Below are 20,756 nucleotides of genomic sequence, written 5' to 3'. Positions count from 1 at the left end.
GCAGATAGTGATGGACTGGAAATCAAGAACAAGGGTGACCATGACAAAATCCCCACAATGGAGAAGCTTGAAAGTGGAAAAAGTTCCTATTCCACTTCCCATCAAAGAAATCTCTTTAGGAAGAAACCTTATCAGTGCATGGAATGTGGAAAGAGCTTCAGTCATAGATCCTCTCTCACTTCCCATCAAAGAATTCATAGAGGGGAGAAACCCTATCAGTGTATGGAGTGTGGAAAGAGCTTCAGTATGAGCTCCCATCTCACTTCCCATCAGAGAATTCATACAGGGGAGAAACTCTATCAGTGTGTGGATTGTGGAAAGAGATTCAGCGACAACAGCAATCTCACTCGCCATCAGAGAATTCATACAGGAGAGGAGCCCTATCAGTGCTTGGAATGTGGAAAAAGGTTCAGTCAGAGTTCCAATCTCACTCGCCATCAAATAATTCATACAAGGGAGGAGCCCTATCAGTGTGTGGAATGTGGAAAGAGCTTCAGTCACAGCCAAAGTCTCACTTCCCATCAGAGAATTCATACAGGGGAGAAACCCCATCAGTGTGTGGATTGTGGAAAGAGATTCAGCGACAACAGCAATCTCACTCGCCATCAGAGAATTCATACAGGGGGGAAACCCTATCAGTGTGTGGAATGTGGAAAGAGCTTCAGTCAGAGAGCCCATCTCACTTCCCATCAGAGAATTCATACAGGGGAGAAACCCTATCAGTGTGTGGAATGTGGAAAGAGCTTCACTCATAGCTCCCATCTCACTTCCCATCAAAGAATTCATACAGGGGAGAAACCCTATCAGTGTGTGGAATGTGGAAAGAGCTTCACTCATAGCTCCCATCTCACTTCCCATCAAAGAATTCATACAGGGGAGAAACCCTATCAGTGTGTGGAATGTGGAAAGCGTTTTAGTGTGAGCTCCAGTCTCATTTCCCATCAAAGGATTCATACGAAGAGTGGAAAACCCTTCATTATACAGCTTTCAGCGCTAGAGAAAAACACACCACTTTAAACAGGCCTTTGGCTGATTGACATCTAATGCCCTTTTCAAATGTGGTGGGGAGGTGGGGGTTACAGGTTGTGGGCTGTGTCTTTTGTGTTTTCATTGTGTGACTTTATTTTGTAACCGTCCTGAGACCTGTGGGTGTAGGGAATGGGAGCCAACTCTTAAGAGTCTGAGGGGTCTATATCCCTCCAAATAAGATATGTGAGGGGGCCACCCCCCAGTTCATAGGAACAGCCATTCAAATGACATGCTTGCACCGCATCCTGTGACTGTTTAACCGAGGCGGGGCTTACTAAACCCCTCCTATATTTTATTCAAGTTGGCACCCCTGCTGTAGGGTGCTATAGAAATGAAATAAATGCATAAATAATAATAAATGGATAAATAATAAAGAAATGCATAAATAATAATAACCCCATCTTGGTCGCCTTCATCTGCACATGTTCCAGCTTGACAATATCCTTATTATTATCATCATTTAAAAAATTTATGTGCCCATCATCTGAAGATTTCACAGTGATTCACAACAAAAACATACTGGTTGAAAGAATGGCTTTCTCAAAAACAAGTCAAGCCAGAGAAATCTCTCTTTTTTCTTTTCGTTTTCTATTTTTGGACGGAGTTACAGACTGATTCTCAGGGGACTGCTGTGGAAATAGTGCATCTTGATTTCAGTAAGGCTTTTGACAAAGTCCCCCGTGATATTTTTGTGAGGAAGCTGGTAAAATGAGGCTGAACAAGGTAACTGTTAGGTGGGTTTGAGTGACCGAACCCAAAGAGGACTCCTTCATGATTCCTCCTCATCCTGGGGAAAAGTGACAAGAGGGGTGCTGCAGGGTTCTATCCTGGGCCCGTTTTTGTTCAATGTCTTTATAAATGACTTGGATGAAGGAATTGAGGGGATGCTCATCACATTTGCAGACGACACCAAACAGGGAGCGGAGGCCAATGTGGCAGAAGGCAGAATCAGATCAAGGGCAGGAATAGCACCACTTTCTTCTGCCTTGGTCAGACCCCACATAGAATACTGTGTTCAATTCTTTAAAATAAATACATCAACCTTGGTAATATGTTCAACTTTATTACCGATATTTTCCCTAGTAAGGAAAGATTTAATTTCCCCCATATTTCCAAATTAGATGACTCGGATGTATTGGATTTAGAGGGAGTAGAGACGAGATTTGGTTGGCATGCCTATCTAATAGATGAAAAAGTCAAAGTGCATAAAGGCTTCCTAGGGCATATAGTTAGAAAGTCTATATCTAAAATATGGGAGAAATATAAAAGATTCCTAGAACCGAAAACTCCTTGGTGGGCATCACCAGCAGAAATTGTCACAGTGAAAAAAATAAATATGAAAGAAAACTAGGCACCCAATCCAGCCCCCAGTCAAGCTGCAATTGTGGACCCATTTTCCTGGGAGCAAGCTCTGCTGAACTCAGAACAGAGAAGTCTGCTGAAGAGAAAGGGGAAACCTTTCCTGAGGGACTGTGAGGCCGGAGGGAGGGGAAACTCTGGCGCAAGTCTCCACACAGGCCTGCTTCTTCTCCTGAGGAAGAAGACTTCCATCCGCCACGCAAGGGGCAGCCTTGCCCATGTCTGCAGAAACACGGCTGCCTCATATCTGCATTCTTCTCAGGCTCACAGAAGAATTCTCTGTTCTGAGTTCAGCAGAGCTTGCTCCCAGGAAAATGGGTCCACAATTGCAGCTTTACTGGGTGCTGGATTGTGGCTACAGTTCGTTAAAAATGCAGATTTTTAATTTAGCCAGAGGCCGAATCACCACACCCAGTCCATTCAATTTATTCAGCAGGTGATGCAAAATACGATTAAAGGGAAAGGGCCCCTGACAGTTAAGTCCAGTCACGAACGGCTCTGGGGTTGCGGCGCTCATCTCGCTTGACTGGCCGAGGGAGCCGGCCATTGTCCACAGAGAGTATTTCTGGGTCATGTGGCCAGCAGGACTAAGCCGCTTCTGGCGAACCAGAGCAGCACACGGAAATGCCGTTTACCTTCCTGCAGGAGCAGTACCTATTTATCTACTTCCACTTTGACGTGCTGTCGAACTGCTAGGTTGGCAGGAGCAGAGACTGAGCTCTGGCTCTCAGGCCCGGGGCTCCTTCCTTCTCTGGGTAGCAGGAGCATATGGGGGATCTTTGCACCCCTGACACTCTCCTCCCTGTCTTGGGGTCCCCCCCTGCAGGAGCAGATCAGCCCCCCCCCCGGCACCCTCCCTGCTGCAGCCCTGGGACCGCCCCCCCGTCTCCCCACTGCACCCTCGGGGGCGGGGGGGAGAGAGAGAGAGGAGACTCACCAGATCCCAGGAGAGACACCGAAGCAGGAAAGGACTGGGGAGGGAGGGGCCTCGGCTGGGGAGGACCTGCCCCCCTTGCTTCCTGCCTCTCTAGGAAGGCAGCTTGGTTCCCTTTAACCCTTGCCAAGCCGAGTTCCACCACCCCTCCCCCTCAGCCCTCTCTCGCTTGGCCGAACCTCAGATTTTTATTATTTTGTATACATTTAGGGGGGCAACTGCTCCCCTGGCTACACCAAAGCCCAGATATCCTTTTGCGGGTGAGGCTGTTGGCTGGACTCTGAGCATCTCCCTCCCTTGGCCAGAAACCAGAGAAAGAGCCTGCAGGGAAATGGGCTTTGCAGGAGGCAAGGAAGCTCCTCCTAGAATTCAGGAGTGGAGAGATAGGAGGGGATCCCAGGGTCATCTAGTCCAACCCCCAGCAATGCAGGAATCTCAGCTAAAGCATCCACGGCAGATGGCCGCCCGATCTCTGCTTAGAAACCTCCAAGGAAGGAAAGTCCACCACCTGCCAAGGGAGACCTTTCCCCTGCCAAACTGCTCTTAGATGTCCCTCAAGGCAGCGGGTCCTGAGTTCTAGCCCTGCTGAAACAATCGCACTGGCTGCTACGGAGGAACCAAGTGATGTTCAAAATAAATAAATCCCATTCTCATCATAAATGAGTAATATCTTTCAATGCTAATATACAAAAGTATGCCATTTCCTTTTCCAGAAATGCTTAATTGCTAATTCAATGGACTGAAAATGGATGGTTGCTGTTATTATGTTTAGGGAAGCTTTCAATATTTGATGGACTATTGTATTTTAATACAGTGGTACCTCAGGTTAAGAACTTAATTCGTTCTGGAGGTCCGTTCTTAACCTGAAAGTGTTTTTAACCTGAGATACCACTTTAGCTAATGGGGCCTCCCACTGCCGCCACCGCGCGATTTCTGTTCTCATCCTGAAGCAAAGTTTTTAACTCGAGGTACTATTTCTGAGTTAGCGGAGTCTGTAACCTGAAGCGTCTGTAACCCGAGGTACCACTGTATTTTGTTGGAAGCCACCCAGAGTGGCTGGGAAAACCCAGCCAGATGGGCAGGGTATAAATAATAAGTTGTTGTTGTTGTTGTTATTTAAATTGATCAGTTGTGTGTTCCCCTGCCAAGAGGCAGGTGGAATCTCCACGGTTGCACAATGTTGAAAGACTAGGGAAATATCGGGAGCCCTTGAGCATCTGCTTGGCATGCAGAATGTCCCAGGGTTAACCCCTGACATCTCCTGCCAGGGCTGGACGAAATTCCTGCCTGAAACCCTGGGGAGCTGCTGCCAGTCAGTGTAGACCAGGGGTCCTCAAACTGTGTCCCGCGGGCCAAATCCAGCCCTCCAGGGTCGTGAATCTGGCCTGCACGGCCATTTCAGAACCCACCAAGCGTCCGAGGCTGAAAGCATCTCACCGCCCGCTCAGTCAGTCCCTGTGTCGCGCTGCAATAAAGGCCACTAGCGTGGTGGCAGCTCTACCAATGAAAGGCCAGGGGGTTTCGCCCGGGGACGGGGAATTGTTGTCTTATGACTTGAAGAGAGGAGTTGAGGTTGGCGGTGGAAGGCAGAATTGGGTTGATTTGGTTTCGTTACGTAGACGTTTAAAGGTGGGAGAAGGAAGTATAGCCCTATTGAAGGAACGGGTTTCTGTGTAGCAAGTTTAAAACTGACTCAACCCCCCTTTGTTCTTTCAAAAGAGAGCAGGAACATTCTTCATTTGAAGAATGAAGCCATCCCCAGGCAGTATCAGATTGGACTGCTACGACTGATCTACGCCGCCTCACGCTTTTCCTCACCGCATCAGCTCAGCGCCCACCAGACAACCGCCCTGCTGGTGCCACCCCTAGAAGCTGGCATCTCTACGCACGGCAGAAGAATCCAGCGTGGACTAAAAGAGGACATTTTCTTTTCTTTCCCTTTGAATATATAGCTTTGTATATATGCTTCGTGGGAGGTACCCCAGGTATTAGAAGAAGGTATTAGGAAATAGATATATCCCTGTGCCCAAATGATGCAGGTAGGGCTGTGGGGGGACATGGTTTGGGCAGGGATGGTGGTCTTCTTATTTCTGGCCATCGCCGCGCCCACACCACTTAAGGTAACCCAGTGGCTAATGAGAGAATAGGGTGTCCACAACACGTACAATAAACAGTCCGCACTCTGTGACCTACAGATGCTTTGGGAGGAATATCCCTCCTCCCTGTGCCTTGGACTAAGTCCTCAGTTACGGCCCCGATTTTGGGTTCCGCCGGATTTTGGGCAGCGTTAAATTTAACAGAAGGAGCCTGTTGCTTTAACATCTCTGACCATGGTGTAGCTATTCGACACCTGGCAACAGAAAGAGAGAAAGTAGCCCATGTTCCTGTCCCAACCTGGAATGGATGGGACATGTCTTGGTTGACTGAGTGGCTTCCGAACCTTGGATGGCTTAGAGGACTTTTAATGATGTTAATAGGCCCCGGGCTAATCTTCCTTCTTTTCTGCTCCTGTATACCCGGCTTAATGCAATGCTTGCAAAATATGATGCGTAAAATGATGTCATGAATGATTCGTCCCCAGATTATAGCACTGACCTGAGAATACCAGCCAGTGCCTTGGGACGAGCCGTAAGGCTTTCCAAAAGAAGAGGAGGGAATGAAGGAATGAGTTTCTGTGTAGCAAGTTTAAAACTGACTCAACCCCCCCTTTTGTTCTTTCAAAAGAGAGCATTTTAAAATGCGTAAAACTTGAGCTGTTGAGCAGAAGCATAATAAGGACACAGCTGCATAAACAAGCTCTCTCCTTTAGCAGTCACGGCAAGGGATGACCCTGGCTCTCTAGGGCAGTGTTTCCCAACCTTGGGCCTCCAGCTGTTTTCGAACAATTCCCATCATCCCTGACCACTGGTCTTGCTAGCTGAGGATTATGGGAGTTGTAGTCCAAAAACAGCTGGAGGCCCAAGGATGGGAAATGCTGCTCTAGGGGAACAAAGAAAACACGTCAGAACTTTATCTTATGTGCTGACCACAAAAATACGCACAGACCAATGTCCGGGGAAAACACCAAAAGCGTGTTCCTGGAGATCATGACCTCTTCCCAGATAAGAGTAGGAAGAGGAAGATCCTTTTATGGTCAGAAGTACAGGAAGGAAGATCCTTTTATGGTTGAGGGTACCAGAGCAGGAACCTATGTGATGTCAACCTGCGTACACAGGCTGACCTGGTTGGGCTCCTAGGGGAGGAGGGAGAGAGTGCCTGGAGGCTATATATACTGCATGAAACTTGTCATTTCTTTGGACTTGCTGTGGACTCACCACGGAGGTGCCTTCTGCTATCCCGAGAGCAGAATGAACTCTTTCTTTGAATCAACCTCGGTGTCATTTGACTTCCTTCCTCCTGTCCCGGAGCAACGCAGACTCAATCGGTGAACTCCAATAAGGCTACACTATTTCTGTGAGTGGAGCAGGGGTCTTTCCACTCATGTGATTTACATGCTCTGAAAGTTGGGATCTGTTTTGATATTAAAATTTTAAAAGGGTAGGGTGGAACCGGATATTGATCATCTCATTAGCCTGGGGAGCCATATTCTGGTTGAAGGAGGCCAGGAGTGGCCCCCAAGGCTTGGGATGTCCCTCCCCTGCAGCAGGACTTGGAACCCAGGAGAAAACTCTTGGAATAGCCTTGCCAGGTGCTCAGGGATGGACTCACCTGTCCCCATGCCCTTCTCTTTGCAGATGTGCTGCGGCTGCACATCCCTCCCCCAGGGGTATTGGGGAGAACCACAGCAGGGACTCAGACCTGCCCTCCTTGCCCCCCACTCTGCACTCCCTTTGTGAGGAACTGACAGACTGACTTTTGCCTTTCACCTGCTGGAGGAAGGTCAGCTGTACCTGCCAGAGGTGATTCAGAACTGCCAGGCAGCTCAGCTCAGGGGTCTCCGAACCCTGAAGTGCTCCAAGTAGGAGAGGATGAAAGCCATCCTGGTGAGTGATGGGTGGTTTGGGGGACCCCCATGGGGAAGTGGGGGAGGGAGGGGATTTGGGGAAGGGGTTGTCCATCTGCCGGAGAGGAGGACCCTACTGGCCTAGGTTCAGGTATCCTGTCTGAAAGGGGAATCATCTTAGGGACTTCTTGTGAACATCTGGGTCAGGAATCCTGTTCCTAGAATGGGGGCATGTGCAACTGGTCAATTGCGATCTACTGGTCAATCCACAACTCTGGTCACTGCTCCCTGAGAAAAGCTCAAGAACTCTGGGCAAAGACATTGGGTAGATCACTGGCAGTTTTTTACTACTGGGAGTAGATCTCAGTCTCTTGGAAGTTCTGTCATTGTGACTAGTTCAAGGTACTAGCACAACTTTAACTGGCACTCATCTCATATCAACTCATTTTCCAGTATTTTGCTATTAACATCCTAACCGCTGTTGTCGTGTAAAGAAACGCTTTTATTTTCATTTGGGATGCTTATCGTTAGAATGTCAAATAAGAAAGCTTTGGTTTTCTTTAAAATAAATAGCATTTATTTTATTTTATTATTTTCCTTTTGGGGACATGTCCACCACATGTGGAATAATGTTCCCTCATTTTGTCTGCATCTCCAACACTTATTGCTAATATTTATTTATTTTGACTGATTTGGATGGGGTCAGGTACCATCTAAAAATCACTTAGCACGAGGTGAATTTTAAGTCTTTTCCCATAATTTCCCCCATTTTTCATCTTGATTGGATAGCCACAATCGTGTGCCCATTTCACCACCACCTCCTTCACCTCCTAGTCCTTAAGGTTCCAGGCCAGTAATAATCTGTGTGGTTTTGATAATATCTTGGTATTATTTTATATATATATATATATATATATGTGTATATATATATATGTGTGTGTATATATATATATATATATATATATATAAAATATCTGCTGCCTTTGTGTCAAGTCCATTTATTTTTTATCTGGAAAAATTTTTTAGCTGGTAATCTATCTTTTTTACTTCTGTTTTCTTTTTATATTTTTCCTATTTAATTTTTAGCTTGTAATAACATTAGTAATTATATGGAACTGTGATAATAATATTGAAATGAAAAAAATTCTTAACTCACTAAGATTTTAATTGTTTGCAGCTCAGAAACTCAAGGAGATTCTCCCCTTTTGGGCTTTTACCTCTTACCTTTTTAACTGTGCCTTTAAGTCCCCAAACACCTGCCCACCCCCTGCTTACAGGATATCTCTTCTACAGATGTTAACGCAGACCCAATGATGGAAAACCCTCACCCGAATTCCTCGTGAGCACAAGACTATTTATTACCTGCAGCAACAACAACAAAAGACACCAGAGTTTTAAAAAGACACCACATTTAAACGAAGGCATCCATTTACAACATGCCATGTTAATATTTGTGGGGCAACAATTTTTTGGAAAAAATTATAGCCCCAAAGGGGGGAATTGTTATAAGAATTTTTAGGTCTCTCTCTCTCTCTCTCTGACACACACACACACACACACGTTCTTAAATGTACCAAGAAAACACACATATAAATATATAAACCACATGTCCAAAACCCACAGGAAAAGTCCTAAAGCTAGTTTGACTCTTTCACTCTTTCAGTCACCTCAAATATTTCTCTACAAGGTCGAAGGAAATGCAGAAACCTCCCCATTGTCTCTGTCCTCACAAATCCTGCCTTAAGGGCACATTTAAGGTGTGAATAGGGTGAGCCTGTGACCTGGCTCAGGAATGAAGTATTATCATTACAAAAGAATGCCCCCAGGTAATCCAGTCAAGTAACCATTAACAGGTAACCTGACAGACAGGGTAAAAACAACACATTCATATTTCTGTTGTAGACCGCCTTTTCTGTGATGTATGTATGATGTTTCTGGGTGTGGTCTTGGATTCCAGGACGGGCAACTAAAAATGTCTATATAAGGGCTTGCATGCATGGCTCGGGGTACTCCTCCTCTCTCCTGCGTGTTGGGGAGAACTCTGTTGCAACAGTTAATAAAGAACAGGGTTACTAGATGCTTTGCTTCTCAATATTTGGTTGGTCTCTGTTATTTTCTCCTACCGATAGAGAACCTTCAAAAGGACTGTATATGGGCCCATGGGTACCCCATAAGGAAAAAGGAGCAGGTTTTTCCCCCTTATATCACCTGCAATCATGTCTGCTGTGTTAGCATTCACTCCTCCTGTTGCTGGATATGTGGCAAGTATGTCACATGCCCCTGTTTATTTTCCTAGGCTTGGAAAGTGTAAGAACGGAAGTCAGTCTTATCTCTTCTGCTCTGCTGTGCTTTTGCACTGTTCTTTGTCTCCCTGTCTGCTGCTGCAGAAAAGAGAGGGTGCCATTATGATCAGTTTGGTGTCGTCTGCAGATGTGATGAGCATCCCCTCAGTTCCTTCATCCATGTCATTATCAAGACCCTGCAGCACCCCTCTTGTCACTTTCCCCCAGGATGAGGAGGACCCATGAAGGAGTCCTCTTTGGGTTCGGTCAGTCAAATCCACCTAACAGTTACCTCATTCAGTCTCACTTTACCAGCTTCCTCACATAAATCTCACAGAGGACTCTGTCAAAAGCCTCACTGAAATCGAGATGCACTATTTCCACAACAGTCCCCTGATCAACACAGTTTGTAACTCCATCCAAAAAAAGAAAAGGAGAGATTTCTCTGCCTTGTCTTGTTTTTGAGAAAGCCATGCTTTCATCCTGTATGTTTATATTGTAAAATCTTCAGATGAAGGGCAAATAAATTTTAAAAAGGATAAATGAGGATATTGACAAGCTGGAACATGTGCAAAGGGAGGCGATTTATGTATTTATTTAATGTGTAAACCACCCAACCCAGTGCTGCCGACTTGAATAAAATATTGGTGGAGGGGGCAGGTAAGGCCCGCCTTGCACTATCAATCACAGGATGCATGCACACCATTTGAACGGCAATGCCTATAATAGCAGCGACTTTTTAAAAAAGTAATATTTTGAGCCCGTAGCTCAATTTCCCAGCAGCTCCCCTTGCCCCGCAGAACACTTCTAGCATTCCATCTCCTCTACCTGTGGCATTGTTCAGCAGTGGGGAAAGTGACCTCTTCACACCGGATGTCCATTTGGTATGGCCCTTTCCAGGTTTGTCTTTCATTTTTTCTTTTTTTTTAAAATTATTTTTATTGAGATTTTCAGTTAAACAGAAAAGAAACCAGAACAAACAATCAAAAACTAAAACAAACACTCTTAACGATCATTCTTTGGTACCATCATCTTATTAACATTGCGTTGGATCATGCCTCGACTTCCTTCCTATCCCGTTGCGGTTTTCTTGGTATACTTCTACTCTTACTGTTTCTGTTCCAATTATGTACACGTCACAAGGTTTATGTTAAGCCTACTGTAGTTTTTAAATTTCTACAATTACTTTCAATATATGTCACAAATTTACTCCATTCTTCAATAAACTTTGTATCTTGGTGTCTAATTTTATGTGTCATTCTTGCTAATTCTGCATATTCAAATAATTTTACTTGCCAATCCATAACCGTAGGGATCTCTGCTGATTTCCATTTTTGAGCTATCAATACCCTGGCCGCCACCGTCGCATATTGAAACAATCTCTGATCTTCCTTTTTAATTTCGTCACCTATTATTCCTAACAAAAATGCCTCCGGTTTTTTTGAAAAAGTATATCTGAAAATTTTCTTTAATTCATTATATATAAGCTCCCAAAATTTTTTCATTTCCTCACAAACCCACCACATATGGTAAAGGTCCCCATCCTTCTGCTTACATTTCCAGCATGCCTTGTTTCCAATTTTATACATTTTTCCTAATTTTACTGGTGTGATGTACCATCAGTACATCTTTTTCTCCAGGTTTTCCCTTAATGTGACACATGCCGTGAACTTCATTCCTTTATTCCATAGCCTCACCCACTTGTCGTACTCTTATGTTATATCCAAAATCAATTGCCCATTTTACCATCACCTCCTTTATCAACTCATCTTTTGTATCCCATTCTAACAAAAAATTATACATCTTAGATAAAAGTTTGGTTTTTCCTTCTAGAATTTCTATCTGATATTTAGATTTTTTCTCATTCATCCCCAATTTTTTATCTTCATTCCAAAGTGCATTTATCTGGTGGTATTGTAGCCAACCTGTCAATCTATCTTTCAGTTCCTCATAAGTTGTAATCTTCCAACCTTTTTCTGTTTTTACCAATAAATCTTCATATGTTAACCTTTTCCCCTCCATGTTCAATTTTTTTATTGTTAAAATATCTACCGGAGATAACCACCGAGATAACCACCAGGGGGCGTTTCTTTCTATAAGTTTTTTGTTTTTCTCCCAAACTTCGTACAGGGCTCCTCTAAAAATATGATTTGAAAAACCTTTGTGAACCTTTTCTTTGTTGAGCCACAAGTAAGCATGCCAGCCATATCTATTATTAAAGCCTTCTAAGCCCAACAAGTCCAAATTTTCTAAAACAATCCACTCTTTAAGCCAACATAAACAGGAAGCTTCATAATATAATCTTAGATTTGGCATGGAAAACCCGCCTCTTTCTCTCCGGTCCGTAGGTAGTTGGTATTTAATTCTCGGGCTCTTTCCCTGCCATATGAATTTTGAAAGAATTTTTTGCCATTCCTTAAATATCGAAGGCCCCCTGATTATCGGAATAGTCTGAAATAGGAACAACATTATCAGGAGAATATTCATCTTGATTGCCGCCATTCTTCTGGACCATGAAAGCTTTAACCTATTCCATATATCCAAATCCTTTTTAATCTCTTTCCATGTAGGTATATAATTATCACTGATTAAATTGATATTTTTCGATGTCAACCAGATACCTAGATATTTTACTTTTTTTAATGACTTTAATTCCATATTTTTGTTCTAATTGCTCTCTTATATTCCTATCCATATTTTTAACCAGCATTTTAGTCTTTGTTTTGTTTAATTTGAAACCTGATAATTTGCCGAATTCCTCTAATTGTTCCAAAACCTAAACGACGCTTGTTTGTGGTTCTTCTAAAGATAACACCAAGTCGCCCGCATATGCCTTCAACTTGTACTCCTTGGTACCAATTTTAACCCCCCATAGCTCTGGCGTAGTTCTCATCCTGTTTGCTATTACCTCTAACACCATTATGAATAGTAAAGGGGATAGAGGGCAGCCTTGTCTTGTTCCCTTAATAATATTAAATGAATCTGTCAAATTATTGTTAACAATCAATTTAGCTGTTTGATTAGAGTAAATAGCTTTTATGCCTTTCATGAAAGTGCCCTCTATCCCCATTGTCTCATGCTCTTTAACAGAAACTGCCATGATACGTTATCAAACGCTTTTTCGGCATCTATAAATATTAGGGCCACCGGTATTTCATTTTTGACTTCCAAATATTCTATAATATTTATGATATGCCTGACATTGTCCTTAAGTTGTCTATTTGGGAGAAATCCAGCTTGGTCTTTATGTATAAAATCCTTTAAACAATTTTTAAGTCTGTTTGCCAGTATTTCTGCAAAAAAATTATAATCATTGTTTAACAATGAAATAGGTCTGTAGTTTTTTATATTCAGCCTATCAGTGTCTGGTTTAGGAATCAGGGTTATATGCGCTTCCTTCCAAGTACCTGGTATAGTCCCTCCTTGCAAATTGTTGTTCATCACATCACATAACACTGGAGTCAGTTGGTCCACCAAGGTTTTATAATATTTGGCCGGTAATCCATCCGGGCCTGGGGTTTTACCTAATTTCATCTTTTTTATCGCTTCTTGTATTTCTTTTTCGTAATTGGTTTATTCAATTGTGCCATTTCTTCTTCTGTTATGTATTTTCCTTTGTAATCTTCTAAATATTTTCCTATTTTGTTTGTTTCTTCATTTTCTCTTTTATATAGTTTTTCATAATATTTATGGAATGATCTCTTTATTTCATTCAAATCTTCTATTTGGCGTCCTTCAACTTTTATCTTATTTATTACACTTTGTTTTTGTCTTTTCCGTAACTGCCATGCCAAAAAAATTCCTGTTCTGTTGGCTGATTCAAAAAATCTCTGCTTCATTGATTTTATTTTCCATTCTACCTCCTGATTTACCAGCATTGAATATTGGGTTTGTAACATTTTAATTACTCGTTTATTCTGCTCGTCTTTGGGTTTTATCGTTAAATTCTTCTCACATTCTCTTAATTGCGTTAGAATATCTTCTTTCTTCTTTTCTCTTAATTTTCTTCTATAGCTGTTTTGCTGTATTAGGTGACCCCTCATGACGGCTTTGCTTGCGTCCCAGACTATGTCAATATTAATATCATTATTTAAATTCCATTTAAGATATTCTTTCAGGGTGTCTTTAGCTTTTTCAATTATTTCGGAGTTCTCAAAAAGATTTACATTCATCCTCCATCTATATATACTTTGCACTTTACCTTTTATTTCTAAGACTATGGGGTTATGGTCTGATAAGAGTTCTTGGCTGTATTTCACATTTCGAAACTCTTGGAGTTAGGTACCTTGAGGTCCAGACCTGATCTATCCTCGCCCAACTCTGATGAGGTTCCGAAAAGAATGTAAATTGCTTTGTACTTGGATGTTTCTCTCTCCAAACATCTATTAAGTCCAGATTTTCCACCAAATTGAACAAGGACCTTGGGAGAAGAAGAAGAGTTCAGATTTGATATCCCGCCTTTCACTCCCTTTAAGGAGTCTCAAAGCGGCTAACATTCCCCTTTCCCTTCCTCCCCACAACAAACACTCTGTGAGGTGAGTGGGGCTGAGAGACTTCAGAGAAGTGTGACTAGCCCAAGGTCACCCAGCAGCAGCATGTGGAGGAGCGGAGACTCGAACCCGGTTCCCTAGATTACGAGACTACTGCTCTTAACCACTACACCACCCTGGCTCCCCTGGTAATTTCCCTTGATTACCTTTCTTCTTCTTTGTTAGCCTGTCCAATGGACTGTACCACTCCATTGAAATCTCCTAATAAAATTATTTTTGATCCTCTATTTCAATCAATCTCTCTCTTCCAATTTCCTATAAAACTCTGCCTTATTTGTATTTGGCGTGTAAATGGCAACCACATTAAGTTTTTCACCCTGATGATTGATTTGTACCCCCAATATTCTCCCTTCCTCATCCTTACAAATTAATTTAGGTTCCCATTTTTCTTTGACATAGAGTACCACCCCTCTTTTTTTACTCACATCAGAATTAATAAATTCCACCCCTAACCTTTTACTTTTCAAAATATATTTGTGCTTTTTGGCAATATGAGTTTCTTGTAAACAAATTATGTCAAGATTTTTTTTCTTCAATACATTTTCAATTTTATTCCTCTTAGATTTCTCATTTAAACCATTCACATTCCAGGTTATTAATTTCAACATCATTATTATTTAACCGAATTAACTGTAGTAACAAATTAAAATTAAATTTGAGTGGTTTTATCGCCTATGTCCTCCTCCTCTTCTTCTTCTCCCACTTCTCTTTCTTCTGTTTCCTCCTCCTCCTCTTCTTTTCCTCTGCTTTCTTTCTCTTTCTCTCTCTCCCTTTTCCTTCTTCTCTCCTCTAAATCTGAATCCCTTTCTCCAAATAATCCTCTACCTTTCCAAGCTCCTCTTCGTATCTCCTTGAGAATTTCCTCACCTCTTAAATGTCCGTCAACCTGAATCTTTTATTTTTGTAATAAAAGGAGATCCCTTCCAGGAACTCCCACCTGTGTTGTATACCGTTTCTTTTCAAAACACTCACTAGTTGTTTATAGCCATCTCTCTTACGTAAAAATCTGGTAGGAATTTCTTTGAAGATAATAATCGGCCTGCCATCAATTATCAACTTTTTTTGGTAACTCGTTTTCAGTATCGCATTCCTCATATCTAACAAGTTTAATATCACTAGACAATCTGCTGGTAGTTTCTTTGATTTAGCTTGTAAAGATCTTACTTTTATTCTAAATGCGTTTTCCACTGTATATTCAACTTCTTCTTCTTTCATGCCCAGCCATCTTGCTAGCTCTTTGATCATTTTAACTTTGATGTTCTCATTCATCTCTTCTCCTACTCCTCTAAATTTCAAATTCATTTGCTTCTGCCTCATCTCCAACATGGCTAGACTGTCCCATACTTGGTCCTGAGTTTATTCAGGTCTCCTAACTCCTCTTTAATCTTATCTGTCTCTCTCTTGTTCTCCTTCACTTCCTTTTGGATTATTTTAGTTGACTCTTCTATTGTCTTTGATCTAACTGTCAAGTCTTTGATTTTGTTTGAGAGTTCTCCTACTGCCCCTTCTATTTTTTTATCTAACATTTCCTACACTTCTCCTAACTTCTTCTCCATATGTTGTTCGCTTTGCTTAAATTCTTCCTTTGTCTTCAACCACAAAATGTCCAAATCTTTAATTTCTTCTTGTTGGGATATTTTCCTTTCCCCCGGTGTTCCTCCTATCTTTTTGCCATTCTTTCCTGCCATTTTAAATACAATTTTCAAAATCTTTCAAAATTTTTGAAAATTTCTGAAAATTTTCATACTTTTTGTAATGCAATACTCAATTTCACCCCTAGGGGGTGTACAATCCCCCTCTAATGCCTTTTATATATGAAAGAAACCTATTGTCTATTATACCACAAGATGTCTCTCTTCAACTTATTTCCCCAACACAATGTTCATATACTTTTTTCTCAATTTCGTTAAATATCTCCACCAATTAACCAATTCTTGTGATTAAGCAAATTGATACAGATCAATACAGATTAATACACTTGCATTAACACATTTTTGGTAACCAGCAAATCAGTTAATCAAATAAATAAAATAAATCAATTTCAGTACTCTCACTCCAATTAATAATTTTCAACAATAGGGGTTTAAAAGGTCTACTTAAGTTAATTCGCTTATAACTGATTTAGCTGAAATCCTCTTTTAGGCCCGTTTTCTTATGTTTTGAAGTTTTAATTCAGTTAAGCAATAATTTTAAGCCACACGGGAAGCAGAGAGAGAGACATCCCATTACACAACAAAATACAAGCTAGTTAAAGCATCAATGACACACTGGTCAATAGATATAGGACACAATACAAACCTAAGCCTCTGCAAGAAACTCTGGAAAAGAGATTGGAAATATACAGTGTGTTATTTTCTGAAAGAGAACTATTTGAAAACGATTCATAGATGGCATTTAACTCTGAGCAGCTTGGCTAAGATGTGTAAAGTTGAATCAGATATGTGTTGGAAATGTAAAGAAATAGAAGGAACTTTTTCATATGTGGTGGGCATGTAGAAAGGCAAAATAATACTGGGAAATGATTTATGATGAGTTGAAAAAAATGTTTTTCTTCTCATGAGTTGAAAAAAATGTTTTTCTCATGACCTTTGTGCGTTAATTTTTTTTTATTTTTTAAGAGGGCAAATTGAAAAAGAAATCGTATGGCAAGTTGCAGAGGAATAAAAACTTGCATTTGGGGAAAAAAAGAAAAGAAAACCGGGGGGGTGGCCTCCTCCCATATCACATGCGGGGGGCAAAGACCCCTAGGCCTTTAAGAGTTAGTGCCTATTCCAACACCCACAGGCCTCAGGAATGTTACAACATAAAAACACAAAACACCACATGTTAAAAGGGCATTAGATATCAATCAGCCAAAGGCCTGGTTAAAAAGGTGCGGATTTGACTGGCTCCTAAAGCTGTATAATGGTTTTTTCCAACCTTTGTAGGGATTCTTTTATGGGAAGTGAGTTTGAAGCTATCAGTGAAGCTTTTTCCACATTACAAACACTGATAGGGTTTCTCCCCTGTGTGAATTCTTTGATGGCAAGTGAGACTGTATTTCATACTGAAGCTCATTCCACGCACTGATAGGGTTTCTCCCTTGTATGAATTCTCTGATGCTTAGTGAGATGGGAGCTCCTCCTGAAACTCTTTCCACATTCCCCACACTGATAGGGTTTCTCCCCTGTATGAATTCTTTGATGGGAAGAAAGATGCGAGCTCTTCCTGAAGCTCTTTCCACATTCCATACACTTATATGGTTTCTCCCCTGTATGAATTCTCTGATGGGAAGTGAGACTGTGGCTCTGACTGAAGCTCTTTCCACATTCCACACACTGATAGGGTTTCTCCCCTGTATGAATTCTTTGATGGGAAATGAGACTGTGGCTGTGACTGAAACTCTTTCCACATTCCGCACACTGATAGGGTTTCTTCCCTGTATGAATTCTTTGATGGGAAGTGAGACTGCTGCTGTGACTAAAGCTCTTTCCACATTCCACACACTGATAGGGATTTTCCCCTGTATGAATTCTTTGATGGAAAGTGAGACTCCTGCTGTGACTGAAGCTTTTTCCACATTGCACACACTGATAGGGTTTCTCCCCTGTATGAATTCTTTGATGGGAAGTGAGACTGCTGCTGTGACTAAAGCTCTTTCCACATTCCACACACTGATAGGGTTTCCCCCCTGTATGAATTCTTTGATGGAAAGTGAGACTGCTGCTGTGAATAAAGCTCTTTCCACATTCCACACACTGATAGGGTTTCTCCCCTGTATGAATTCTTTGATGGGAAGTGAGACTGTATTTCTTACTGAAGCTCTTTCCACATTCCACACACTGATAGGGTTTCTCCCCTGTATGAATTCTTTGATGGGAAGTGAGATAGGAGCTTATACTGAAGCTCTTTCCACAATCTACACACTGATAGGGTTTCTCCAATGTATGAATTCTTTGATGGGAAGTGAGTTTGGAGCTTTCAGTGAAGCTCTTACCACATTCCACACACTGATAGGGTTTCTCCCCTGTATGAATTAGTTGATGGGAAGTGAGATTGGCTCTCTGACTGAAACACTTTCCACATTCCACACACTGATAGGGTTTCTCCCCTGTATGAATTCTTTGATGGATAGAGAGAGGGGTTCTCTGACTGAAGACTTTTCCACATTCCAAGCACTGATAGGGTTTCTCCCCTGTATGAATTCTTTGATGGGAAGAGAGATTGGCTCTCTGACGGAAACACTTTCCACATTCCACACACTGATAGGGTTTCTCCCCTGTATGAATTCTTTGATGGGAAGAGAGATGGGTTCTCTGACTGAAGACTTTTCCACATTCCAAGCACTGATAGGGTTTCTCCCCTGTATGAATTCTTTGATGGGAAGTGAGAGAGGAGCTCATGCTGAAGCTCTTTCCACATTCCACACACTGATAGGGTTTCTCCCCTGTATGAATTCTGTGATGGGAAGTGAGAGAGGAGCTCTGACTGAATCTCTTTCCACATTCCACACACTGATATGCTTTCTTCCCAATGGGATTTCTTTGATGGGAAGTGGAATAAGAACTTTTCCCACATTCAAGATATTTATTCAGCTTCTCCATTGTGGGGATTTTGTCATGATCACCCTTGTCCTTGATTTCCAGTCCATCTGTAATGAAGAGTAATGGATTAGAGACTCAGGGAGAAATTAATGAAGAATGCTTGTTAACTCTGGTAATAGAGGAATAACACAAGTGGGTTAGATGGATGGTTTTCTGAAGGGTTGGGTGCATTAATTAACGGGGATCAACCGACATCCTTAGGGGAACCTGTGATTTGATAAGCCTGGCTCTTCTCTCAAATGGATTTTCTTTGGCTCCATCATGGCATCCCTCCATTTCCAATGTCAGTCTTCTCTTTGGACAACCAAAGACAGACAGGAGGAGAAACTAAAACTGAAAACCTGACAGAAGCTACTTCAACTTCCCTAACAACTCTGAAGTTTACAGTCAAAAGGGTCTGGAGAGTTCAGACCAGGCTGGTCATTCTTTAATAAGCTGCAATATTGTAATCCCATGTGTCCTAAGGGGGCATTGTTGAATTCTGTGATAATATATGAGGTTCATCACAGAGAGCTGTTTTGAATTTAAAAACAGATATTCTGATTGCAAAGAGATCCTTACCAAGAGTGGCCACGATCCCATGATTCTCCTCCATGACCTCCTTATGCAGAGCTCTCTGGTTAGGATCCAGCAACTCCCACTCCTCATCTGTGAAACGAACAGCAACATCTTCAAAGCACACTGGACCCTAAAAGAAAAAGGGAAATGTCCTCCTATGAGACAATAATATTGTTCACCACCACGTCTTGATCTACAACATTGTTCTGCTCCTTGACCTCTGTCCCCACAAGGCAGCTTCCCCTGACCTGATCTGGATCCACAGCCGCTGCTTCTCTTCTGTCCCCATTCAGAGATGGATGAAGAGGTCTAGCCAGTATCACTGTGTCACCTGCAAGAGGGAAAAGGTAAGGGGGAGGCCCAGAGTGCTTTCTTGTCTCACAGGTAAATCAGTGCATCTCAAACTACAGAGGAGCATTTGAGAAAGTCTCACCTGCTGAGTGCATTTGGATATTTGGATGCATTTCAGATGTTAGTTGTGAAAAAATATATCTCCCCTCCTCTGGGCTCTTAGCCCCAACTATCTCCCCCAATAAAATATGAAAAGAACCCACAGATGAGTTGGAAAACCAACAGAATGGGACTAAATGCAGAAAAAACTCCTTCCTCCTTACCCAGCTGCCTCTCTCTGGTGTCCAACAGAGGCCTCTCTGCCTCAGAAGAAATCTGGCCCATTTCTGCAAAGAGAACCTTTCCCTGAAAGAGAAACATGGATTCAAAACAGAGAATGACGAGAAGGATTATTAAATGAATGTCAGGGCCAAAAACTTGAAGGGTGTTATTGGATTTAGAAGGATTCAATAATGCGTTTGGGTGGCATGCTTACTTATGGTATGACAAGGTTAAAGTTCACAGTATGTTTAAGATTCACATTGTCAGGAAAGCATTGCTTAATGTATGGATTAGATACAAAGATTTCTTTGAAAACAAGACTCCAAGGTGGTTATCTCCGATGGAAGCAAAAGCAGTCAAAAAACTCAATATGGAGGCCAATTGGCCAAAATATTGGGAGATACTAGAACAAGATGGAGATAAATTGAAACTGCAGAGTTTTGACAAACTAAAAAGTAAAGTCCGTGATTGGCTCCATTATCATCAGATAATGGAGGCATATAAATTGGATAGAAAAATTGGCTTCCAGGTGGAAAAATCAAAATTGGAAACAGAATTGCTAGAACCCAAAACTAAGATATTGTCAAGAATGTATAATCTGCTGCTGAAATGGAATACACAGGATGAGGAAGTGAAATCAGTAATGATTAAATGGGCACAAGATGTGGGTCACAACATAATGCTAGCCGACTGGGAACGGTTATGGACCACTGGGTTAAAGTTTACGGCATGTAATGCCTTAAGAGAAAATATTATGAAAATGATATACAGATGGTACATAACACCAGTCAAACTAGCAAAAATTTATCATATGCCCGATAACAAATGTTGGAAATGTAAAGAAACTGAAGGTACCTTCTTTCACCTTTGGTGGACATGCCCAAGGATTAAGACCTTTTGGGAGAT

The 20,756-nt window shown here is 41.9% G+C and overlaps 2 protein-coding genes and 2 long non-coding RNA genes across 5 annotated transcripts in view; 1 reads left to right on the top strand and 3 right to left on the bottom strand.

Annotated features, from left to right (window-relative positions):
• Positions 1-3,364, bottom strand: part of LOC310676867 (zinc finger protein 213-like) — a gene marked incomplete at its 3' end in the record, with an annotated part of 75,141 nt that extends 71,777 nt beyond the window's left edge. The window contains exon 1 of the mRNA XM_083439044.1: positions 3,326-3,364. The remainder of the gene's footprint in view (positions 1-3,325) is intronic.
• Positions 1-20,756, top strand: part of LOC310675579 (uncharacterized protein) — a 177,929-nt gene that overhangs the window by 32,651 nt on the left and 124,522 nt on the right. The gene's annotated exons all lie outside the window — the stretch shown is intronic.
• Positions 8,601-11,449, bottom strand: LOC310675879. The gene is made up of 2 exons (XR_014510275.1): positions 8,840-11,449; positions 8,601-8,798 (listed from the first exon to the last, which is right to left on the bottom strand). It is a non-coding gene; the product is annotated as an uncharacterized lncRNA (long non-coding RNA).
• Positions 13,102-17,153, bottom strand: LOC310675870. Its single transcript, XR_014510265.1, has 2 exons — positions 14,213-17,153; positions 13,102-13,967 (listed from the first exon to the last, which is right to left on the bottom strand). It is a non-coding gene; the product is annotated as an uncharacterized lncRNA (long non-coding RNA).

Source organism: Podarcis tiliguerta (genome assembly GCF_965153285.1).
Source record: "Podarcis tiliguerta genome assembly, chromosome: 4".
NCBI classification, from domain to species: Eukaryota; Metazoa; Chordata; class Lepidosauria; order Squamata; family Lacertidae; genus Podarcis; species Podarcis tiliguerta.
Note: the sequence above shows the minus strand (reverse complement) of the source record. Positions and strands in the feature narration are given on the sequence as shown.